Here is a 27377-nt window from a genome sequence, read left to right on the forward strand (position 1 = left end):
GTGAGTATTGCTATAAAGGTTCTTTTGGGGTTTTTTTTTTTGGGAGGGTGCATGTGATCAACACAGAGCCAATCAGCACTGTTCAGACAGAGGGTCAGGGGTCCTGAAGCCTCATAGGACAGTCAGAGGAGAATGAAAACCCCTCCTACCAACCTTTACCAGTGCTCTGCCAGACACTGATAGAAGTCAGTGTCTGGCAGACTGCTATATACTGCTGATGAGAAAAGGTGTTTAGCAGTTTATATTTAATAAAATAATTGCATTTCCATGTTCTGTATTGTGGGAGACCAGTAGGGCTGCGCATCTTCACTTACCTCACGATTTGATGCGATTACGATTATTAGGGTCGCGATTCGATACGATTCGATTCCGCGATGCATCACGATGCATCACGATTACTATGGGGACCCTTTTCTAAAGGGGGATCTATTGGGACCCTGCTCTAAAGGGGGAACTATGGGGACTATGTAGTCCCCCTAGTTGTAGTATAACAGGCTCTGGTAAGGAGGAATGCTGGGCTCTGTACAGAGCTACAGAGCCCAGCATTCCTCCTTACCAGGGCCTACTGTACTACAACTAGGGGGACTACAGAGCCAGCCCAGCATTCCTCCCCCAGCACAGGTGTCAGTATTATTAACCCCCTCTCCCACATTGGTGGTCAGTGGCATTGAAAATTAACCCCTTCCATGACCCCCTAATGTGGGGGGAGGGAGTAATAATACTACATTACCACAAATGCGAAAGGGGGGAAGGTGGGTTAAAATGTCACTGCGGAGTCGGACAGTGCAAGGTGGGGGATGCGAGGAACTGACACTGACTCCCCCATCCCCCACCTGCATCAGGGAACACACTGGCAATAAGGGTAAAGCTGAGCTTACCTCGCAGGCTAACACACATCACATGCTCCTGGTCGGTGGGTGGCCGGGCAGGCGGGCAGACAGGTGGCCGGGCAGGCAGACAGGCGGGCAGACAGGCGGGTGGCCGGACAGGCAGACAGGCAGGCGAGTGGCCAGATAGGCGGGCAGGCAGGCGCGTGAGCGGGCAGCAGGGGGTTCAGGCGGGTGATATCTCAAAAGCTGGCCGCATCCCTGGCCCACCCACACAACGAGTAGCATATGAGATCCTCTCCCTCAGTGTGCTTCCCCTATCCGCCCCCTCACCTGGCTCTGCCGCTCTCCCGGTTCTCGTCATCTTCCGCCGTCACATCTCCGGCTGGGAAGGCCGCGGCCGCCCCAAACCTTCCTGGGGCCAGAGCACTGTATAGCTCCGCTCTCCTCTCCCGCGAGGCCCGGCCGCCGTCACTCTCATCACGCGCCAGCGCCGCCATGACAATCTGTACTGACAGACAACTCCCCCCGCCCCCGGAAATGACGTCATTAAATAATCGATTTTGCAGTCACCCCGAATCGATGCAGAATCGCGAAGGGTCGCATCGCGATGCATCGATTCGGCGATTATATTCAGCAGCCCTAGAGACCAGATATGGTGAATACAGGGTTCGGGGTTTAGTAACACTTTAAGTCAGTTTCTGACTTGGAGCGTAGATGTTTCTTCACTTTACTAGGGGCCACACAGAGCAGTGGGGAAGGGAAGGTGAGGATACGCTTCTGGTGGAGCCTACATTAAAAGTGAACACACTGAGCACAATAAAATAAACATTCCCCAGTAAGCTATTTATTACATTTGTTACCCAAGCACTTGCAGTTTACAACTTTCAATGGTGCTGGCTCTTGTTCTCTCAGTACTATTTCCCTGAACTTCCAGTCTTCACAGGAAAGAGTTAACAGTGGACAATGCAGTTTTGAGCCAGTCTGTTTGGAGATCAAAGAGGAGGTGCAGGAGACTGCCTTGCCATTACAAGTTACAGAACTGTGTGTTTCTATTGATGCACACAGTGTAGGGAGACCCAACTCTGGATGCAACAGTAACTACATAGGATGTTGCAAGAGAAAGGAGCCATCTGAAACAGGAAACCTGGGGCAGTGACCATCCTTTTAATGGAACATTGGCAAGGATTAAAAAATGAAGGAGCTACATGCTGATTAAGTGATCAAATCAGCAGCTGAAAGTGTTTAAAAACTGATACTTTAATGCTTTATGATACTCACATTAAATTCCTTATGATATGGACTTTACGGTTAGAGTATATAAGCCATTTGAACCTTGATTGATCCCTTCTTTAGCTGTAGCTCATCCAGCCATTCAAGATTGGAGTTAAAATGCCTGGTCAGGTCCCACAGACCCCCCATCCTCACCTTCCCCTCCCTCCCATCCTCCCAGGTAATGTTTCTTCCCTCTTCTCTATATTTCCTATCTCTTACTTTTACTTTTTCTTTTTCCCCTTATCTTATTTTTTCCTCTCTCTTTTCTCTACTACACTACTCAACCGACATACTTTCCCTCCTCTAAATGCATAGTTACTATATGACCTTCTCAATTTCCCACCCACCCAGGTACTCAGCTCCCACCCACCCAGGTACTCAGCTCCCACCCACCCAGGTGCACAACTCACACCCACCCAAGTGCACAGCTCACACCCACCCAGGTACTCAGCTCCCACCCACCCAGGTGCACAGCTCCCACCCACCCAGGTGCACAGCTCACACCCACCCAAGTGCACAGCTCACACCCACCCAGGTACTCAGCTCCCACCCACCCAGGTGCACAGCTCCCACCCACCCAGGTGCACAGCTCACACCCACCCAAGTGCACAGCTCACACCCACCCAGGTACTCAGCTCCCACCCACCCAGGTGCACAGCTCCCACCCACCCAGGTGCACAGCTCACCCACCCAGGTGCACAGCTCACACCAACCCAAGTGCACAGCTCCCACCCACCCAGGTGCACAGCTCCCACCCACCCAGGTGCACAGCTCACACCCACCCAAGTGCACAGCTCACACCCACCCAGGTACTCAGCTCCCACCCACCCAGGTGCACAGCTCCCACCCACCCAGGTGCACAGCTCACCCACCCAGGTGCACAGCTCACACCCACCCAAGTGCACAGCTCCCACCCACCCAGGTGCACAGCTCACACCCACCCAGGTGCACAGCTCACACCCACCCAAGTGCACAGCTCACACCCACCCAGGTACTCAGCTCCCACCCACCCAGGTGCACAGCTCTCACCCACCCAGGTGCACAGCTCACCCACCCAGGTGCACAGCTCACACCCACCCAAGTGCACAGCTCACACCCACCCAGGTGCACAGCTCACACCCACCCAAGTGCACAGCTCACTACCACCCAGGTACTCAGCTCCCACCCACCCAAGTGCACAGCTCACACCCACCCAGGTGCACAGCTCCCACCCCCAAACAAAAACAAGGTGGATAAACCAGACTCTTTGACTGCTCTGCCCACGGAACTTTCAAAATGGCGTCTTGGATGACTAGGATCCTGCTGCCTAAAAGGACTGGGGCAGTCCAACAATACTGCAAACAAGAAACACAAAGAAAGGCGCATCGACCTAGCGCATTATCCTCAATATAGGCTTTATTGTTAAAACAAAAAATGTCTACTCACAAACAAAGGTAAAAATCAATCACATCAGACTCAAGATCTTGAGTAAAATATTTAAAGTGCAATGGTGCAAATAAATATTGTGTGACCTTTTTATATTAATTGGTGAACGTGCAATAACAAACAATTTGATGGATCCACTATTAAAAAACTGGTAATGAGTGAATTGGTAAATAAAAAAATATATAATGATTTTAGTCAAAAACTGTGAATGTATAAATTAAATGCCAATTGGTGATAAAAAAACAAGTGAGTAAACCGTGATTAAATATAGTGATGTGGAATAAAAGTATTCAAAAAATTATTATTAATAGTAATCAAAAAAGTTATAATAAATATCATTAATATTCATAAAAGTGGAAAAAGGTGAAAATCCTCCGTTTATGCGTTTTTGAAATGCAACTGGATAAAATCCAAAAATCACAGTGTAAAACCAACAGGATGCTAATTAGAAACAGGCTAGGAGATCCCGCACTTCCGGGACTCCTGATGACGTCGGACAGACGAAACGCGTAGAGCGTCATCACATCACATCCGCCTGGTTGGAACGCATATCCGGTCTGTGGAACGCACGGCGTCCCGGAAGTGCGCGACCGATATTGTTTTCTTCCTGCTTTTTACTATCGCTCTTATTGTGAGTATTATTCTTTGAAATAAAAAATACTTATCAGACAATACTACTCTATGTGAGCCCCTTTCTTCCCCATATATATCCATGGAGCATATATGCAAAGTACAGTGAGACTGGACTCGGGCAGGCTACAGGACAGCGCTCAGGGCTAAGAGGACCGTCCAGGGAGACCTAAGGGGATCCGGAGGCATTAGAGGCGACATTATACCTAAGGCCTGTTACCCCTGTAGGGGTAATTATTTCTGGTGAGTGCGGTCCTGGGGACACGGGGAGCACAGAGTGATCACCATAGTCGGCACCCTTAAGAAATGTACTGAAGCACCTGCACTGAAGTCACTTTCTTTGGGAAATTTGTCTCTCTTTGCATAGGAGCCATTTGTGGACATTAGATCATTACCATACTTATGATTAATGTACTGTGGGATATAAATCATTGGACACTCATCGTTGGACTATATTTATAATTTTTTATTGGGAACTCTTTTATCATATTTATTGAGAGTGGTTTTGATATTTATTCTTGTACTTTTTATCCCATGTGTTATATGGGGTTCCCTTCTGTTTTTATATTGTGTATCTCCTAGCCTGTTTCTAATTAGCATCCTGTTGGTTTTACACTGTGATTTTTGGATTTTATCCAGTTGCATTTCAAAAACGCATACACGGAGGATTTTCACCTTTTTCCACTTTTATGAATATTAATGATATTTAACTTTTTTGATTACTATTAATAATAATTTTTTGAATACTTTTATTCCACATCACTATATTTAATCACGGTTTACTCACTTGTTTTTTATCACCAATTGGCATTTAATTTATACAGTCACAGTTTTTGACTAACATCATTATATATTTTTTTATTTACCAATTCACTCATTACCAGTTTTTTAATAGTGGATCCATCAAATTGTTTGTTATTGCACGTTCACCAATTAATATAAAAAGGTCACACAATATTTATTTGCACCATTGCACTTTAAATATTTTACCTAACCAATCAGGAAGCTATAGGCAGTGCCATACACCTCCCCTTTTACCTTTTCAATTTCACTATATATCCTAGGATTATAGTTATAGAGGTAGGCTGCAGCCAGCTATATCAGTAATCTAATATATCCTAAGCGCGAATTCTTTACATATTCAAGATCTTGAGTGTCGAGAGTAGTCCATACGAATGTCCCTTGTCCTATTAGGATGAACGGCTCTGAGGAAGAGGCGTATGCCTTGAAACGCGTCAGCCGTCATCCTAATAGGACAAGGGACATTCGTATGGACTACTCTCGATACTCAAGATCTTGAGTCTGATGTGATTGATACACAGGGCTCTGTACATAGGGAACAATCTACAGTATCTGTTTCTGAGCACATACAGTATATCACAAAAGTGAGTACACCCCTCACATTTTTGTAAATATTTTATTCTATCTTTTCATGTGACAACACTGAAGAAATGACACTTTGCTACAATGTAAAGTAGTGAGTGTACAGCTTGTATAACAGTGTAAATTTGCTGTCCCCTCAAAATAACTCAACACACAGCTATTAATGTCTAAACTGCTGGCAATAAAAGTGAGTACACCCCTAAGTGGAAATGTCCAAATTGGGTCCAAGGTGTCAATATTTTTTGTGGCCACCATTATTTTCCAGCACTGCCTTAACCCTCTTGGGCATGGAGTTCACCAGAGCTTCACAGGTTTCCACTGGAGTCCTCTTCCACTCCTCCATGATGACATCAGGGAGCTGGTGGATGTTAGAGACCTTGCACTCCTCCACCTTCCATTTTGAGATGCCCCTCAGATGCTCAATAGGGTTTCGGTCTGGAGACATGCTTGGCCAGTCCATCACCTTTACCCTCAGCATCTTTAGCAAGGCAGTGGTCATCTTGGAAGTGTGTTTGGGGTCGTTATGTTGGAATACTGCCCTGCAGCCCAGTCTCCAATGTCACAGTACATAAAAAATAGAAAAACTCAGTGGTGATCAAATACCACCAAAAAAAGGATCTATCTATTTGTGTGAAAAAAATGATCTAAATATAATTTGGGTACAGCGTTGCATGATGGCGCAATTTCCAGTTAAAGTAGTGCAGTGCTAAAAAGCAAAGAGAAATGGCCTGGTTATAAGGGGGGTAAAACCTTCCAGAGCTCAAATGGTTAATGAGCATTTAACCCTTGCATTGTGGGGGAGAGCCAATACAAGGGTCATTATTTTCCTGTGGTCAGAGTTGGGCTTTAAAGCAAAACTAAACTACATCTGAGCACCACAAACCAAAAATGTAATTAATTTAATTCATTTTTAATATTCAAAGCAAACTCATCCATCCATCCATGTCTCCATGCTTTATTTTGCTGAGAAATAACTTTGAAAAACACCCCCTAGCATTTTTAGCTGTGGCCATCTTCAATAAGGAGAGATTAATAATGTAGCATTTACTTCTTTGAATCCATCTGCCCTTAGCTCAGGCATGCAAATTGGAGGGCATGCTTAAAAGGGAAGTATGGGGTTTGACATTATTGCCAATTTATACTTATCTAGGTGGATGCAGCATCGGTCCAATGGCGCCTCTGCACTGGGAACTGAGCATTGAGCAGCTCTCTGCTCTGCCCCCTCCTCACTCATTGGAGTGCTGGGCTGTGGAGGGGACGGGAGCAGCCAGCTCAGCCTCTCAGCGACTCGCTGAGAGGCTGAGCCGCGTGTCGGTCCAGGCATCTGGCGGATCCAGACTCCGTGGTTGTGATGACGCGGTGCCTAGACCTTTGTGACATCAGCAGAGAACGTACTTCAGACCCCTCTGCTGAAAATAGATCACAGGAGTGCAGAACCAACGTCACTTCTACGATCCACAGGAGATGTACCACTTCTGAATTGGAAGATTTTTCCCCCTTAATGACAAGGCCACTTTTTGCGATTCGGAACTCCGTTATTTTAACGGATAATTGTGCGGTCGTGTCCTTTTTTCCCCACAAATAGAGCTTTCTTTTGGTGGTATTTGATCACCTGTGCGATTTTTATTTTTTGCGCTATAAACAAAAAAAGAGCGACAATTCTGAAAAAAAAAAATATTTTTCACTTTCTGCTATATAACATTCCCAAATCAAAACAAAAATGTAAAAATCAAATGTTTTCAACATTTTAGGCCAATTTGTATTCTGCTACATATTTTTGGTAAAAACAATCCAAATAAACGTATTTTGATTGGTTTGCGCAAAAGGTATCGCGTCTACTAACTACGGGAAAGATTTATTTCATTTTTATTTATTTATTTTTTTACTAGTATTGGCAGTGATCTGCGATTTTTAGAGGCACTACGACATTGCAGCAGACAGATCGGACCTCTAACTGACATTTCTGACACTTTTGGGGGGACCAGTGACATCACTACAGTAATCAGTGCTAAAAAATATGCACTGTTACTGTAATGATGACACCGTCAGGGAAGGGGTTAACCCAGGGGTAATTAAAGGGTTAAGTGTGAGCCTAGGGGGTGTTTTCTAACTTTGGGGGAATGGGCTTGTAATATCAACACAGAGACCTGTGTTTCTAAATAGCAGGAACACAGGGGCTCTGTGTTGATAGCAGAGAGAACAGCGGTCTGCTGTGTTTACAACAGCAGACCACCGTTCTCCCTTCATGGGGAGTGATTGCGGGTGCCCGGCAGCTATCGCGGCCCTGCGCCTCGGCTTCCGCACTGGTGCGGGCAGGTACAGGTAAGGTGATTTGCGGGAAGCTGCTGACCTGCCGCCGTCGCTGGGCGGCAAGTGGTTAACCGAGAAAACCCCTCCTCCCCTCTTCCTCTAATGAAGACTCCTAGGAAGTATGACATCATTTGCCTAGGCCTGGAAACCAGGAAACAACTGAAGAATTATTAAAAAAAAGTTTAAAACAAGTAAATATGATACACTTTCCTATGCATTTTCTAATGCTGGCAGCATAAGGATTAAAATAGTCAATGTGGATTGAGAGAGTGATGTTCTGCTTTAACCACTTCCCGACCGCTCACATGGAGCGTACTGCGGCAAAGTGGCTCGTTATCGTCCAGCGACGTAGACCTACGTCGCTGGACTCCTCCCCTTGTGGGAGGCGCGCGCGCCGCCGGAGGCTCGCTCCCGCTGTATTCAGACACAGCTGGAGTCGGGCCAGGGGAGGAGAGGCGGTGATCACCGCCGCTCTTCCCCGATCGTCGGGGATCGAGTGAGGAAATCCACCCGCTTGTGTAAACAAAGCGGGCGGATCTCCTATGTGACAGGCAGGGACAGATTGCAGGATTCAGCATAGCTGAACCTGCGATCTGTGCCTGTGTCACACAGTCCCCTCCCCCCACACACGTCAGTAAGCACCAGACATATATTTAACCCCTTGATCACCAATAAAGTTAACCCCTTCCCTGCCAGTGTCATTATTACAGTAACAGTGCATATTTATAGCACTGATTACTGTAGTAAAGTCACTGGTACCCTCAAAAGTGTCAAAAATGTCAGTTAGGGGTCTGATCTGTCCACTGCAATGTTGTAGTCCCGCAAAAAAAATTTCAGATCGCCGCCAGATCACCGCCATTACTAGGTTAAAAAAAAAAACAATAAAAATGTTTCGATTTCCCGTAGTTAGTAGCTGCGATAACTTTTGCACAAACCAATCAAAATACGCCTATTAAAAAATTTTGATTTTTACATTTTGGGGGGGGGGGGGGGGATTTCATATAAAAAAAATGTGAAAAATATTGTTATTTTTTCAAAATTGTCGCTATTTTTTTGTTTATAGCGCAAAAAGTAAAAATCGCACAGGTGATCAAATACCACCAAAAAAAAGCTCTATTTGGGGGGAAAAAAAGGACATAAATTTAATTTGGGTATAGCGTCGCACAACCGCGCAATTGTCCGTTAAAATAACGCAGTGCCGAATCGCAAAATATGGCCTGGTCAGGAATGGGGTAAAATCTTCCGGTCTTAAAGCGGTTAAAAATACGCTCATTGAGAATTTTTTTGTCAAAGACATGTAGCTAAATACATTTTGACCTAAATATATGACAAAAAATGAATATATTGGATATTTTTTAACTGTCAAAGTAGAAAAATATTGTTATTTTTTCAAAATTGTTGCTCTTTTTTTATTAATATCGCAAAAATTAAAAAGCGCAGAGGTGATCAAATACCACCAAAAGAAAGCTCTGTTTGTGGGGAAAAAAGGACGTAAATTTATTTTAAGGTACGGCGTTGCATGACCGCGCAATTGTCAGTTAAAGTCGTACAGTGCCAAGTTGCAAAAAGTGGCCTGGACGTAAAGCAGGAAAATCCTCCGGTCCTAAAGTGGTTAAGAGGAGATTGAATTGTGCATTCATGTCCAACTGTCCCTGTAAATCTACGATAACTCTTTATTTTGCTTTATTTATTCTCCATACTATAAAATAAATGAAAATCCAACAGAGTAGGTGTACCTCCATCACAGCAGCAAAGATGAGTGATTTGGGCAAGGAGCAGTTATTGCTGCTGGATATCTATTAGATATAAAAAGGCAAATGCTAATTCAGCCCACGTATATACTGTATATATATTTTGCTTATGAAATAATGATAGAAGTTTTTTTTTTTTTTTTCTTAAATATTTCTCCATAAGCCTCCTGCTGCTTCAATATATGTAAATGTGTCTAATGTCCTTGTAAGTTCCCGTTGTTAGTTTAATGAATAGCCTCGAATGTGTGCACTTCTGCTGAGCCAGCACTTTTGTTGCGACAAACAGAAATATAAGCACAGCCCTGTTATCGAGCAAAACACAATTGCTTTCCCCTGGTGGCTTATTCACTCTGCTATATATTCTCTATTAGTTCGGTTTTGTCAATAGGACCTGAGTACAAACCTGACACAGAGAAGGGTACAGGGGTCATTAATCATTGATCCCTATGAAATTCTTTTCAATGACATTTGTAAAAATGCACCATGGATAAAAAATACTCATTGCAACATTCCTGATCTGTGTGCTGCCTCGCAAGTGCACAATGACTGATCCCATAGGAATAAATGATTAATTACTTTCCCCTTCTCTGATGTACAAGTGGACGCTAATATGGGGATCAGTGATTTCTTTTTCCATCAGCTTTCTCAGTTAGAAAAAGGTGTTATTTTATTGTGAATTTTAGTAGTTAACATTATTTTAATTTTGGGTTTTCAGAAAAATGGGGAAATGGATCCATATCAGCTTTTAGATACTCCAGCTATTTGTATTTTTGGGATAGGTCTCAGGAATATTGTTCCAAATATGTAAAATGGAAGCAGGCACTCTGGATACGAGCACGTTACAAGGTTTATTTTGCCTGATAGCTCACGAGTCGGCTGCTATGGTAAAATTACTAATTTACTAAACTAATTAGGGGATTGGAGGACCTAAATTATGAAGAGCGTCTGCAATCGCTTGATTTATTCTCCCTGGAGAAGAGACGCCTGAGAGGGGACATGATAGCAATTTATAAATACCTCAATGGTGATCTCAGCATAGAAAAAAAGCTATTCAGTCGAAGGGATTGCATGAGGACTTGAGGGCATACAATGCGATTAGAGGAGAAGCGTTTTAACCTCAGGCAACGTGGGGGGTTCTTTACTGTTAGGGCTACAAGATTGTGGAATTCTCTACCACAAGAGGTGGTTTCTGCTTTCAAAAGACTCTTAGACGTACATCTCAAGGATCAGAACATTCAGGGGTATGTGAGATGATTACGGCCACACACACCTACACAGGTTGAACTGGATGGACTATTGTCTTTATTCAACCTCACCTACTATGTAACTATATGTAACTATGTAAAATGACTAGTTGGAACCCACTTTGAATATACCTGCCTCATGATATCATTGGATGACGTATAGTTGGAACGCCTGGCCATAGATAAGTCATAAGAATTTTGGATATACAGGTCCCTCTCAAAAAATTAGCATATTGTGATAAAGTTCATTATTTTCTGTAATGTACTGATAAACATTAGACTTTCATATATTTTATATTCATTACACACAACTGAAGTAGTGCAAGCCTTTTATTGTTTTAATATTGATGATTTTGGCATACAGCTCATGAAAAACCAAAATTCCTATCTCAAAAAATTAGCATATCATGAAAAGGTTCTCTAAACGAGCTATTAACCTAATCATCTGAATCAACTAATTAACTCTAAACACCTGCAAAAGATTCCTGAGGCTTTTAAAAACTCCCAGCCTGGTTCATTACTCAAAACCGCAATCATGGGTAAGACTGCCGACCTGACTGCTGTCCAGAAGGCCATCATTGACACCCTCAAGCAAGAGGGTAAGACACAGAAAGAAATTTCTGAACGAATAGGCTGTTCCCAGAGTGCTGTATCAAGGCACCTCAGTGGGAAGTCTGTGGGAAGGAAAAAGTGTGGCAGAAAACGCTGCACAACGAGAAGAGGTGACCGGACCCTGAGGAAGATTGTGGAGAAGGACCGATTCCAGACCTTGGGGGAGCAGTGGACTGAGTCTGGAGTAGAAACATCTAGAGCCACCGTGTACAGGCGTGTGCAGGAAATGGGCTACAGGTGCTGCATTCCCCAGGTCAAGCCACTTTTGAACCAGAAACAGCGGCAGAAGCGCCTGACCTGGGCTACAGAGAAGCAGCACTGGACTGTTGCTCAGTGGTCCAAAGTACTTTTTTCGGATGAAAGCTAATTTTGCATGTCATTCGGAAATCAAGGTGCCAGAGTCTGGAGGAAGACTGGGGAGAGGGAAATGCCAAAATGCCTGAAGTCCAGTGTCAAGTACCCACAGTCAGTGATGATCTGGGGTGCCATGTCAGCTGCTGGTGTTGGTCCACTGTGTTTTATCAAGGACAGGGTCAATGCAGCTAGCTATCAGGAGATTTTGGAGCACTTCATGCTTCCATCTGCTGAAAAGCTTTATGGAGATGAAGATTTCATTTTTCAGCACGACCTGGCACCTGCTCACAGTGCCAAAACCACTGGTAAATGGTTTACTGACCATGGTATTACTGTGCTCAATTGGCCTGCCAACTCTCCTGACCTGAACCCCATAGAGAATCTGTGGGATGTTGTGAAGAGAAAGTTGAGAGACGCAAGACCCAACACTCTGGATGAGCTCAAGGCCGCTATCGAAGCATCCTGGGCCTCCATAACACCTCAGCAGTGCCACAGGCTGATTGCCTCCATGCCACGCTGCATTGAAGCAGTCATTTCTGCAAAAGGATTTCCAACCAAGTATTGAGTGCATAACTGAACATAATTATTTGAAGGTTGACTTTTTTTGTATTAAAAACACTTTTTTTTTATTGGTCGGATGAAATATGCTAATTTTTTGAGATAGGAATTTTGGTTTTTCATGAGCTGTATGCCAAAATCATCAATATTAAAACAGTAAAAGGCTTGCACTATTTCAGTTGTGTGTAATGAATCTGAAATATATGAAAGTCTAATGTTTATCAGTACATTACAGAAAATAATGAACTTTATCACAATATGCTAATTTTTTGAGAGGGACCTGTATAATGCCCAGGTGTGATGCCCTCAAGCATCCTGGTTGTATGCTGTCACTATGATATATTGAGTAGCCACTAAGCTTCTTATGGTCCAAGTTAACGGGAGCCTCGATATAAGTGCAAGGATTCGCATGCGTACTCTCTTTGTTTGAAGACTACAGAATTATTACCTTAATATGGCCTTGTGATGATTATCGTGGTTTTACTATTTTTGGATAGCCCGACTGTTTGGTCCATGAGTCTGCTCTGTCTGCTTTGATCTGATTCGCATTAGGAAATATCGGTCTGTCTTGGTCTCTCTGGCCCCGAGGAAGCCTTGTGCGAAACGCGTCGGCTTGCTGAGGACCCTTAGACCGTGCTCCATCAGAGACCCTATTACCATCTTCTGATACCAAGTATCGGCATTCCCATACGGGAATTTATTTCTACATATGTGTTTCTGTTTTGTTTTTATACGTCATATACTGTATGGGAATTATTCCCCTCTGATGTACATTTTATTCAAGATGTGTACAATAAAGTTATGTTTTAGACAAATTGTGTGATATATGTGATCCTCCTCCTCCCACTGCCCTCAAAAGCCCCATCTTTCTCATATATTTGTGCAATATGTAAAATAGCTTATACGTGGTCTGTGCTCCGGGTGACACTTTTTTTTTTTTTTACAATAAACAAATGGCTAGGTTATGACGGGAATCTGTACATATAAAATAGCAGAAAAACTGATTTGGAATGAAGTCTTAAAATGGAATAAGTCATCCTGGACAGCAGTCTCAAAGGTGTACAGAAAGGAACATAAAAAACGACATATTCAGATGACAAAACAGATAGCAGAACTATAACAAAATGGGATAGAAGATAAAATCACGCATGTCATTTAGATGTTTGTGGCTGAACTTTTTCACTTTTTCCCAATATGTACACAACTCTTTCGTGACCTCCAGCTGTTTGAAGAAAAAAAAAATGTCACTGATGAAGACACAATGGGAGGATTTACTAAAACTGGTGCACAGAATCTGGTGAGGTGCATAGGAAACAATCAGTTTTCAGGTTATGTTTTTAAAGCTTTATTGAGCTAGCCTACATTAGATGCTGATTGGTTACTAAGCACAGCTGCACCATATTCTTTGTTCAACAGTTTTAGTAAATCCCCCCAATATCTCCATGTTAATAAGCAAACCTTTAAAATAAAAATACTGTAGTTTTTTTTTAAATCATACTTACCTAGGTGGGTGCAGCATTGACCTGACACTGCATCTGTCTCCTGCCCCCTCATTGCTGTCTGCTCTGCCACTGAGCGTTGGGCGAGGGAGGGAGCAGCTGGCTCACTGAGATGCTGAGCCAGGTGCCGGTCCACGCTTCTGGGTGGATCCCGACCATATGGTCACCATCTTTCCCCAGCCTGGACTGGCTCTATGACATCAGATTTAGCCCACTGTCAGCAGAAAATGGGCCACAGGAGTACAGAACCAACTGCACTCCTGTGATCCACAGTAGAAGTACAGTATGCTGAGCCTGGTGGTGGTCCAGGCTTCTGGGAGGATCCCAATGATGTGGTCACCATCTTTCCCCAGCCTGGATCAGCTCTAAAACATCAGATTTTGCCCACTGTCAGCTGAAAATGGGTTACATTTGTACAGATCAAACTGCACTCCTGTGATCCACAGTAGAAGTACAGTATTCTGAGCCAGGTGGTGGTCCAGGCTTCTGGGTGGATCCCAACCATATGATCACCATCTTTCCCCAGCCTGGACCGGCTCTATAACATCAGATTTAGCCCACTGTCAGCTGAAAATGGGTTACATGAGTTCAGATCAAACTGCACTCCTGTGATCCACAGTAGAGTTTTTGCACAAAACTCCAACTTGTCAAAATCTCCAACCACGTCACTTCCGGTGATTCTACAGTAGCAATGATTGGAGAAATGACACAGAAAACAGGCAACATATACACTATGGTACGACAAGTTGACTGTTTTGACAGAACATCGGGTAAGGAGGAAAAAAGTTGTCCCCACCTTGGAGGTGGCCATTTTGTTGGTTAGAAGCGGGCAGACTAACAATGTCTACTCATTATATTGTGTACTGAAGTGTTAACGCTGCCCGTGTTCTGTGAAAGCAGCAACTCGTCGAAATCTCCAATTATTGCTGCTATAGAGTCACCGGAAGTGATGTGGTTGGAGATTTTGGCGAATTGGAGTTTTCAGCAGAACACCTGCAGAAAACGACAGAAGGGGGCGGATACAAGACCGGTCACCCTGCACTGGAAGAGAGGGCATCAGTGACCGGTCTTTATTATCAGAAGCTCCGGACAAGGTTTCACACTGGATTTGAATAATTTTTGCTTATCCTGGAGTTTAGCTTTAAATGACCATATACAAACATACTGTATATAGAAATAACAAATAACTTCATATTTTATTTATCACTAAAATGTAATTGCCACCTGACAGAGGTTCAAACCCTTACCCACTCTTTCAAACTAAAAATTTTGGCAGGGGATAGGAATTTCTGTTAAGCATGTTAATGGCTTTTTAGCCATAAATAAAATATTGCTGAGACACCATGATAAAATAAAGGGGAGCAAAAGGACAAGGGGGCAAAGACAGCAATCTAAGGGTGTTTGTGTTACTGTGTGTGTCCCCATTGTATAGATTTTCCATCACTCCCTTTCCTTTTGACACCCAAATCCTAAGGCAGGCACTACGAGGGAAATGTCCCCAATGGGGCAAAGAACAACGATGAAAACCTCCCATATGTTCTAACCCTTCCCTTTGCTATACAAAACTACTGTTAAGAAAATACAATTTTGACTTGAGATCTAACATGTCAAGGACTAGCTGGGTAGAAAACTTTGCTCAGTGCTTGTTAAAGTTTATGCTTTGGCAATGCCCAAACTTGTGTCCACTCAGTTTACATGTAGAGGTACTATCAGCAAAATTCTACTCAGTATTCAGCTGTTTTCATAATGGAATTGCAATATACATGGTGGTGGAAGCCTCTTGATAAATCCGCCCAAGTAGATTTTTGGCTATATAGTTCTCACACGGTAACGCAACTATTTCAAAGAGTTTCTGAGCAAGAGCACCAAAGAACAACTCCAAACTCACGACCAGAGACAAAGCTAGTCAGGGGGCTTCAAGAATCAGCATGTTCCCGAATGTCAGGGTGGTTTTCTTTTAAATGGAAAATCCCTTAACAGGAAAAAAGATTCTATTTATTAAAGAGGCTCTTTCACTGGGAGAGGGTGGGTTTTACTATAAAAAGCGATGCTGAAGCAGTTTGGCGACCAAGAGAATAATTTGAGCTTCTGTCCAAGCAGATCTTTCACATTTAGCACATTACAGCCCTGAAGCACCCCTGAAAAATGTTTACTTGCTCTCATGGATTTCTAAAATAGAATTCTAGTTAAAGTCTAACTAGTCTTAAACATGCCCCCCTCCTAAGGCTCGATTCACACCTATGTATGTTGCTTTTAAGCATTCCAGCAGTGCTTTATGTTGTGCTTTCCACGTTTTTCGGACACACATTTTTGACGCGTTTTTGAAATATTTTTCATGTGTTTTGCTATTTGATTCTTTTTTCTTTTTATTTGGCCAATTTGTTGTTGGGCTGATTAAATAATGCAAAATGCATCAAAAACGCTTCAAAAACACAGAACTTGCATTTTTAATACATGCCCATTGAAGTCTATTACATGCAAAATGCGGCATTTTGCGGGAAAAAAGTCCCCGACCTTTTTTAGAAGCGCAGAGGCACAAAAATGCATTGATGTGAACACCTTCAATAGAACCCATGTTAAAAAAATGAAATACGTTTCTTCAAAAAGCAAAAAGCATGAAAAAATGCATTAGTGTGAATGGAGCCTAATACCTATAAACTGTGTTAAAAAGATGTATATATTTACCTATTTTCAGACCGCTCCAGTCACATGATCCCCTGTGTCAGCCAGCGGTAGCTGCAGGGGAATGGGGAGGGCTCCCGGCAACAGCTGGGAAAGCAATAACGTCACCATAAGCAACCATGGTTCAAATGTTGTCGGCAGTCCCTTCTCTCCCCTGCAGCCTTCATCTGGCTCCAGATGAAATCCAGATTACATGACCAGACTGGATTGGACTGCAAAAAGGTAAGTATATGAATCTTTTTTTTACACAGGTTAGTTAGTATAGGTTCTAGGAGGGGGAGAGGGAGCATTTTTAAGACTAGTTAGGCTGAAATTCTACTTTAAGATGAAATAAATACCCTTGGACAATAAGGCATTGGTTTTGCACTCCTTTTTTTTTCCAATATCTCAAGCACTTTATCTAAAACACCCTAAGATATAGAGTAACCGGTTACTCAGGTTATACACGGAGATTAGGCAAATCCTCCTACATAAGTTGTACCTGTTTTTCAGCCTTCTCTCCTCTACATCAGTCCAAAGAACAGAGATCAAAGAATTTTCTCAGCTGCAGAAGGCAGGGGGCGGGGTTCCGACATCACACACACTACACAGCTAGAGCACCGAGCTCCCTGTAACCTGAGTGGAGGGAAGGGACAGACCCCCCTGTACACAGACTCACAGAAACATACAGAGCTGAATGTACTGGGGGAAAGTCCCGCTGCTGCTCCGCCCCCCGCTCTTGTGTCACGAGTTTTGATTGACAGTAGCAGGAGTCATTGGCTCCTTCTGCTATCAAGCTATCCAATGAGGATCTGAGACAGTGGCTGGCGCCGCTGGGCTTGTGCTCATCGATGGGACATTCGGGTTCAGGTAAGAATAACGGGGGGTCCAGGGGACAGCTGCAACCAAGAAGGTTTTTCACCTTCATGCATAGAATGCACGAAGGTGAAAAACCTTGAGACTTTACAACTCCTTTAAAATGCCAATTTATTACAGTGAAAATGCTGCTTTCTTTCCTCTGACTCCAGTGCTCTGTGTAGACATAGCCACATGCCCCCCTCACAGATTTATATTGCAACGAAGTGGAGAGGGTTGTGTTAGGCCAGTTCTGTTACTGAGTTCTGATTACTGAGAGCACTGGGTCTAATTATGCTGCTTACTAGACTACAGAGTCCCTGTACAACTGATGTAACAGGCACGTGGAAGGGTATGACCATAAAAGTAGATGATGTTACTATGTCTGACTACATTTCTATATCTGTGTCCTTAGTTGGGTTGTAAATGCTAAGCAATACGATTGCTAACTGATGGTGTAAGGCAGGGGTCCCCAAACTTTCTAAACAAAGGGCCAGTGTAGTGTACTTTAGACTATTCTTGGCATCAGTGGGAGTAAACATCGCCACATTTGGTATTAGGGGAAGGAATAGTGTCCCATCGTTGGCATCAGTGGGAGGAACAGTGCCCCATTGTTGGTGTCCGTGGGAGAAAAGGTGCCCTATTGTTGGTGTCAGTAGGCAGCATAGTGTCTCATATCAGTGAAAGGAATAGTGCCCGAATGGCAGGAATATAGCAAGCAAAGGGCCGCATCTGACCCCAGGCTGTAGTTTGGAGACCAGTGGTGTAAGGTATAAGCTACAAAAATATCATATAGTAGCGAATAAATGAACACTGTTGCAGCACTGTGCAATCATGTGTAATTATTTCTGCTAGGTTCTCCTTTTGTGGCTTATACCATAGGAAGTCATTTGATCCACTTGTTAGATAGATAATTTTAGCAGCATTGCTGATCTACTAAAAGCCACCTGTAGCATCAGCTTGTATCAGCATTCAAGCCGGCCACCTATCTACCGTATATACTCGAGTATAAGTCGACCCGAATATATAGCCGAGGCCCCTAAATTTACCACAAAAAAGTGGGAAAACTTATTGACTCAAGTATAAGCCTAGGGTGGAAAATGCAGCAGCTACTGGACCCACCTGGACCACCACGAGACACAAAACAGGGGCTGCGGGCATGGTACAGGAGATGGCGCAGGTCATGGTATAGGCATGGCACAGGTCATGGTAAGGGCATGGCACAGGTGATTGTACAGGCATGGCACAGGTCATGGTACAGGCATTGCACAGGTCATGGTACAGGCATGGCACAGGTCATGGTACAGGAGATGGTATAGGAATAGCACAGGTGATGGTATAGGCATGGCACAGTAGGTACAGGCATGGCACAGTATGTACAGGCATGGCACAGTAGGTATAGGCATGGCACAGTATGTACAGGCATGGCACAGTAGGTATAGGCATGGCACAGTAAGTACAGGCATGGCACAGGAGAGGCAGTGCTGCGGGCATTGTACAGGAGAATGTCCTGTACCAGGCCCGCAGCACAGTATGAGTAATGCAAGGGCTGCGGAGGAGTCTCACTTACCTTTCGGTGAGGCGCCTTCGATTTAAAAATCGCGCCACCCTGCGCCAATACGTCACCGGGAATGCGCCGCCGATGCTCGGGAAAGCACGTACACGATCGGCTATTCCCGGGCATGCGGCAGATGCGCCGTGACACGTCGGCGACGGGCCGCGCCATTTTTAAAAAGACAGTGACTCGAGTATAAGCCGAGGGGGGCATTTTCAGCATGAAAAAACATGCTGAAAATCTCAGCTTATACTCGAGTATATACGGTAATCATCACATTCTTAGAAAATACAAATACTTGCATAAGTATTAGTGTCCAACTCATATCAGACTTCAATAAAGTCAATATCGATTTCACATTTTATATTAAACAATTACTTACTTATTTCTATGAAATCTCTTTATTCAAAGTAGATGTCAAAGCCAATATAAACATTTCTATCTGAATATGAGTGACCCCTCCATGCCCTTCAGTTCTCGGTCTTCCTTTTTGAACTGGACTTCACGCCCCAGTAAACATGGATGTGTAGATATGTGACTACTTTACGTTCATCCTTTATCTCACATTACCGAGAGAATGGCTTACATCACCGCTATAAATTCAGAGACAAAAGTGTATATGTGCATGATCACATGACTATACCACTTGAGTTTTTTTTTTTTTTTCTACCGGGGTCAGTCAACACTTCCCACACATAAGTCAATTCTTGGGCATTTCCATAAGAATGCTCCCAAAGTGCTTGAAACGTAGGGGGTAAAAAAGAAAAAATGAAACTATTGATTTAATTGTTTCCCCTTGACAGCAAAGTGAAAGAAAAAAAAAAGCAGAAATCAAAGCGTTTTCTGGTCATTTTTCTATTAGATAGTGATGTGCAGTGAATAACTTATTTACATGCAAATGCAGCAGCCTGAAATTGTATCGGATGGGAAAAGGCAACCCCCTGTTCCGCTGACAATGATAGTAGAACTGGGCAAACCACAAGAGCTACCCCACTAAGTAATCGTTAACAAGGCGATGAGTGAATCGGAGAAAGGCAATGAGGTTTTAATTGGTGACACATTATATTTATCAAGCTGACAGCAGAAGAGCATAGAGCCACCTCCCTTGTTGTGGGTTTTTCTATGCTCTGCCTTTCATTCATGCCTCTTCATCCGAGATCCCCCCATCAATGGGGTGACCGGGAATTCTTGAAAGGCCAGAGGAAAACATCAGAAAACTAAGAATCCTGTCTAAATGATAACTGTGAATTATTCATTAGGGCCTTCTAAAGGAGTGTATAAATCAGGCCAATGGAACAATCAACATCCCTTTTGTGCCACTTCAGTTGTTTAAAACTGGGTATAAATAGAGACACCCCCCCCCCTCCTCCCTTTTCCCGGAGTCATTTGGTAACCAGATCTGTTACTTGGCTAAGAAGAGATATTAAGGAGTGTTTAATATTTGTAACAGGGTCTCTTTGTCACAAGGGATCACTGCAACGGGTGCTGCGGATAAAAAGTAGGTCACGTCTGAGAGCGATTATATGTTTCAGGGTGAAAAATTGCTTAGTGACATGGAATATAAACAGGGTTGATTAGGAAAGTGACTGATCGGAGCTTAATGCTGACATTGATATATAGGGATAAATATTGTAAGCAGCATTTTCTTTCTTTCAAAGGGCTTAGCGCATGGTGCAGTATGGCTTTGAAAGCCAAAGTGCCGCCCTGTAACTCCACCATCGATAGCAGTAAATGATGACAGCATTCAGGTTTTTCTTCTGTATTTAAACACATAATTAATACAGAAGGAGAAGCTGAATGTTTGGAGAATACCTTTTGTATGCCTATCTTGGACTCTTCTGCGTAACTGTTAAATAAATGTCAGAATCCAGGGAAGACCTACCCTCCCGGATCCCTACTGCCTATGCCTTGGGTGGGCAGCTCTTCACAGAAATGGGAGCTTGTTTTCTTGTAATGCTGTGCATACTCCGGTTCCTGACAATAGAGGATAATGGAGTGTCCATTGACTGTACTGTGGCTTGTCACACTCTCTATTACAATAGGTTCAGTTCACAAAGCTAACACACCAGGATAACCTGGCTATACACTGATCGAATATTGTTTGGCTCCTAATGAACTGGCTAAAATTCTCTTAGTAGGTGGCCCTATCAGCCGACTCCTGCCCGACATCCCTCAAATGAAAAATCAATGGAGCCAGTCGAAAAATTGCTGGTCAAACTGCAGCTGCATCCAATCAGATGCAGTTTCCGTTCAGTTATGTTGACAGTTTTGTGTTAAAATTCAACAGCTGCAGCATTTTAAACCAAATCAGGACTTTGGTACATTGGACATCTTGGTACATTGCGTTATTGCCCATTCACACTACCGCGACTTGTCAGGCGACTGGTCAGCCTGACAAGTCGCGGTTCATGCAGTGCTACGGGAACCGTTTTAATAGGAGCGACTCAAGTCGCTCCGACTTAGAAAGTAGTTCCTGTACTACTTCGGGGCGACATCGGAGCGACTTGCATTGACATTCATTATATGAAGTCCGCGCAAGTCGCGGTGCACGCGACTTCACACGTCGCTCCCGAAGTCGCGCCGCGTTAGTGTGAACCGGCACTTAATGCACGTTTTAATAGACATTTTGTTTTGTACACAGTTCGTTAGTGTGCCTTTATTTTTACAGTGCAAATGGCCAAACATTGTTTTGGCTGGAGTTCAGCTCTAAAAGTGGAGCTTGACCCCATTTTTTTTCTATTTTCCTTGCTCTTCATTGACCCATTATGTTAAAAAACCAAAGGTTCAAAAAGTGTGGCCAAGCTTGAACATACCAGATATGCAGATATGCATATAACTTTATTAGGTTGGTGAAAGTTTTACCTACTTTCCTAAAAGACAGGGACTTGATTGTGCTGCCTGCTAGGGGGTTCCTGTATCTCAAGACTGGCTGAATACAAACACAACTTTTTAGTGAGTAACATATGTCCTATATATAACTATTTGTCTGTATTAGGGTAAACTGAGTTATTTCAGCAGGATGCCGATTTATAACAGTTTGCTGCCTTTAATTGGTCTGGCATTCCTAATATTCAAAGGTAACCAGTCAAGAAAAAAATATGGTAGCTGCCATTGTTGAATTGTTTTTAATGATGCAAACTTCCAGACCATTGTTTTTATCCTTGCAAACTGTAAATTTTAACAAACCCCCGGAGTTGGAGAGTTTCTGCGTCCAACAAGTTACTTTTGATGCTGTATTTCTCCCAGCAGTTTGCTATTAATTTCAGTTAGATCACATGATAACTGACTTATACATGTATTCTACAAGCATTGGTCCCCTACTGCAGAGCCAAAGTATGCAGCATAAACATACAGAAAAATACGCTTAAGGTAAAAAAGTCAGAATTTTAAAAGGTAGAAAAAGTAAAATAAAAATATTCAGATGTCCGTATTCTAGCTTGACTTGTGTATGCAGAATCCTGAGGCTAAATCCTCTTTGTACATTTTCATCTCAAGCTCACTACTTTTTGGATTCTATAATGCGAGGATAAGCACAGGATTTTTGAGAGCAGGATTCCAAATGTAAAAGATAGGGTGGAATAGAGATTTAAAAGATATATTGAGTTCTAGGATATTTATACACTGCCGTTTTAAACATGCACTTTGCTAAGCAATGAAGCACAGTTCTTATATATACATTCCCTGCGTTAAACATATAATGAACATCATTATCTTATGCTTATCTTAGTGGTGTTATCCCCGATATCAGGTTCAGCAAACAGCACAGAGTTCCCATTGTGTGAATTGTCCAAGTATGATTTCCAGCCTTAGGGCTTTTAAAGCGCGTTTGAAGCACGCTTGATGTGCGCTTGACGCGCACTTGAGTGTATTTTGTGCTGCGTTTGCAGTGCATTTTTCTATACGTTGTTTGGGCTTGGCTTTCTTGGCTTAACCATTTGCCACCAAATTATGTACCTGTATGTCATTGGCTTCAAGTGGTTTTACCAGAGTGATGCCTGCAACTGCAGGCATTACCCCAATACCGTTTTTTAGAGCCGATGGACGGCTTTATGTTATTATAGGCAGCTGCCTTCTGCAGCTCTCCCGGGCTCTCCCGTCCCACCGAGAGACTCGAGCCACTAGCTGGCATGTCCCCTGGCCGGTCGGAGTCCTGAACAAAGCCGGAATCGGCTTCGACCTGGTCTCGGATGTGGTAACCCGGATGTAACCTCACTTCTGGTTTACTCGGCAGCCAATGGCACCCGTTTTAAAAAATCCAAAGTATTCAAAACTTTCAAGTGCAGAGGAGGGGTTTGGGGTCTTTTAGACCCCAGATCCCTCCAGTAAAAGTACCTGGCACTGCCTATTACTATAATAAGGGATGTTTACATTTCTTCTGACAGCAATAAAAGTGATCATAAAATGTTTTTTAAAGGGACAGTGCGCCAAAGCAAGCCCAAACGTAAGTCGCGCCCGCAAATGTAAACAATGTTCAAACCACATGTGGGGTATTGCCACAATCGTTAGAGAGAGAGAAATAATTCTAGCACTAGACCCCCCCTGTAACTCTAAACAGGTAACCGTTAAAAACGTTTAAAGCATCACGTATGGAGATTTGTAAGTACCGTAGTTTGTCGCCATTCCATGAGTGTGCGCCATTTTAAAGCGTGACATGTGAGGTTTCTATTTACTCGGCATAACATCATCTTTCAGGTTATACAAAAAAATTGGGCTAACTTTACTGTTTGTTTTTTTATTCATCGAAGTGTATTTTTTCCCCAAAAATTTATTGCGTTTGAAAGATCACTGCACAAATACAGTGTGATAAAAATATTGCTAATTGCCATTTTATTCTCTAGTGTCTCTGCTTAGGAAAAAAAAAAAATATATATATATATATGATGTTTGGGGGTTCTGAGTAATTTCTAGCAAAAAATACTGATTTTAATTGTAAGCAACAATTGTCAGAAATAGGCCTTTTTTTCAAGTGGTTAAGGGGGTGCGGTGCAGTGCATTTGAAGCACGTTTGTAGCACATTCCCTGCATATGCACTGCAGAAAAATGCAGCAGGCTCTACTTTTTTTAACTGCATGGCAATAATGTGAACTATGCTCTTTGGATTACCTTGATTTTGGGCTGTCTTTGCAGTTGGAGTGCACTTCAAATTACATCCAACTCCATCCAACTGTGTTTGGTGTGAAAGTGCCCTTATTGTACAAAAACCATATCTGTTAAAAGATGGAGATTTGAACTGTGCTCAAGGGCTGTCTTGTTAATAGTCCTGTAAGAGTAGCCATAAACGTATAGATTATAAACTGGTTAAAAATAGAGAATAACTATAATATACTCCTCTATCAACACTAAGTGGCGTGGATAAAGGAATCTTCCCTGTTGGTTAGTGTATTCTGACAGTCCAGATGGCAACCACAGCCATCAGAATACCGGAACAGTGACTGCATCTCATTGGCTGACAGTTTTCCACTCAGCCCTTTGACAAAAGTCGATTGAAAATGTAACTTTCCTTGTACTAGGTGGTGCCAACAGTGTCACCCACGGCTCCAAATTAGAGCTGTGTATGACCAGCATAATAGCACATATGTTTCACTTTTTTGTAGGCACTGAAGGGTTTAATCCCAACCATGGCACTACCTGCATTGAGTTTGCATGTTCTCCCTCTTCTTGCTTGGGTTTCCTTCAGGCACCGTGGCTTCTTCCCACAATCCAAAGACATGCTGGTAGGTTAAATTGGCCCTAGTAGTTGTATGTATGAATGTGAGATAGGGACGTTAGATTGTAAGCTCCTTGAGGACAGGGACTGATGTGAAAATACAATATATAAATTAGGTGCTGTATGAATTATCAGTACTTTACACCTGCATATTGATTATATTATAACATTGATAAGTGGAAAATAAAACATTTCAAGCCATGTATGAGTTTACGGAAGATTTGAAAATAGATAGATAGATACCCAGTTACATGCATGCGCTTTCTAGTGCTTTATGGTTGACTTTTGAACAATAAGAACACTCACTTATATCAATAATTATCATAAGAAGCTCTTCATTTTTCCGGTTGGCCAAAAAATATGTTTTTTTATAATAACAACCAAGCTAAAAGCTGTATTTTGGTTGCCATGGACTACAGCACAATATTGCTTACATCATCTCTGTTAAGTTGTAAATATAAACTAATAGAAATTATTATGGCTGAGTACCGTGTGATTTTGTGAGCTGTCCAGCGTTTTCTGAAGTTATTTTGCTGTGGTGCTCAACTACTTTGAAGTTCGCTGGAAATAGTTTTACAATTCAAAAAAGTGAGAATGTTTTTTTTATTTTTTTTAACATAAAAGTTTAACTACAAAGTTTCTGCTGTCTGTAACGGGGTAACACAGTACTATATACTGCTCCTAATTTTCTTTTTAAATAAAAAGTATAACCCGTCAGATAATGAAGCTATAAAGCCCTCCACTAATTAATTAATTTTAAAATGAAACATATTTACATGTCATCTGGTCCATCACAAATCCAGAAAAAGGAAGTTATTTCTCATTTTCAGATAGTGAGCAGAACTGTTCAAATATTTTTTTTGCCCTTTGACCAACCATATATTAAGAAATGCTGGTTTACAGGACAGATACAGCCTAATATTGAGCCATTTATTCTATCCCTCAAGATTTATACCAGACTCAAAGGGCCTGGTATGGTCGGATCAAAGTCAGATCCCATTCATTGAAATCACATGGAAGTCATATATAGTTACATAGTTAGTCAGGTTGAAAAAAGACACAAGTCCATCTGGTTCAACCAAAAAAAAAAAAAAAAAAACAGTATTTAAAAAGCCAACCATACAATCCCATATATACAATCCTATACCCGCAGTTGACATGAAGTTGCAGGGCAAAGTCGGATTGGAAGTCATCCAACTTCCATGTCGGAGCAGTGTGAACCTGGCCATAAAAAAGCCATAAAATAAATAACTGATGTGTAAAGATAAGCAGGAAACCAGCTACTAGATACTGTATATGTTTCTCCCTAAAGAATCCTAGTGAAAATCATTGTAACGTATAGTGTGTTAAAACACATATAATGTTGCACTGTAACTCAAAATGTTTAACCCTCAATGTTTCTAAATGCAAAATAATTCACTTTGGAAAAATAAACCCCTGGAACAATATTGGGGTCACAGTGTTGGTTAGAAATGCAGAGGAGAAGGATTTGGGGGTACATATATTTTAGACATTTGCAAAATTTAGCAAATAGTGTAAGCTGGCATTAGGGAAATTGAATAGAATTCTGGGGTGTATACCCAACAGGAGGAAGGAGGTCCTGATACACTTTTATAGATTCATAGTAAGACCTCATATAGGTCTGGGGACCTCACTTACAAAAAGATATTGATAAGATAAAACAAGTCCAGAGACAGGCAGCAAAATAATGAAAGGGATAACACATCAGGTACTGCAGAATTACACTGTCTCACAAAAGTGAGTACACCCCCCCCCCACATTTTTGTAAATATTTTATTATATCTTGTCACCTGACAACACTGAAGAAATGCCACTTTGCTACAATGTAAAGTAGTGAGTGTACAGCTTGTATAACAGTGTAAATTTGTTGTCCCCTCAAAATAACTCAACACACAGCCATTAATGTCTAAACTGCTGGCAACAAAAGTGAGTACACCCCTCTTGGGCATGGAGTTCAGCAGAGCTTCACAGGTTGCCACTGGAGTCCTTTTCCACTCCTCCATGACGACATCACAGAGCTGGTTGATGTTAGAGACCTTTCGTTCCTCCACCTTCCGTTTGAGGATGCCCCACAGATGCTCAATAGGGTTTAGGTCTGGAGACATACTTGGCCAGTTCATCACCTTTACCCTCAGCTTCTTTAGCAAGGCTTTGGTCGTCTTAGAGGTGTGTTTGGGGTCGTTATCGTGTTCTGGATAGATTCTTACATAAATTCTCATTCAAAGAGTTGAATGTCATTCAAAAGAACTTTAAAACTTTTTTTACTTTTAACATTCAGTTTTGGAATGGATGGACTTTCCCAAAGGAAGACCTCAAGCATCGCTAGAATTTTTTTTTTTTTTGTTCAAGGAAAATTTTTCATCACATTCCTGTGAATATTCTCATTACTGCTGTCGAAAATGAATGTCAATTGATAATTCGAAAATTGAATGAACGTTCTTAAAACAAAATATTTTGATCAAAATCCTACTAATGTATGGCCAGCCTTAAGCGATGCTAAATCAAAAAGCAAACATTTATTATATCGCAACTTAAAAATTCTTAGATGTGATAGCTTTTAGGCTTTATTTCTTTTTTTCACCTGGTGATCTGGCCAGTAACTCTGTGGTTTCTCAACAGAACAAGCTCTCTCTCTCCTGCAGATTTAGCAGTTAAGGAGGTTAAGACAAACCATTTACCACTGACAGGGGTGCTTACAATGATCGTTTTT

This window comes from Pelophylax lessonae (assembly GCF_965119305.1).
Source record: "Pelophylax lessonae genome assembly, chromosome: 12".
Classification (NCBI taxonomy): domain Eukaryota; kingdom Metazoa; phylum Chordata; class Amphibia; order Anura; family Ranidae; genus Pelophylax; species Pelophylax lessonae.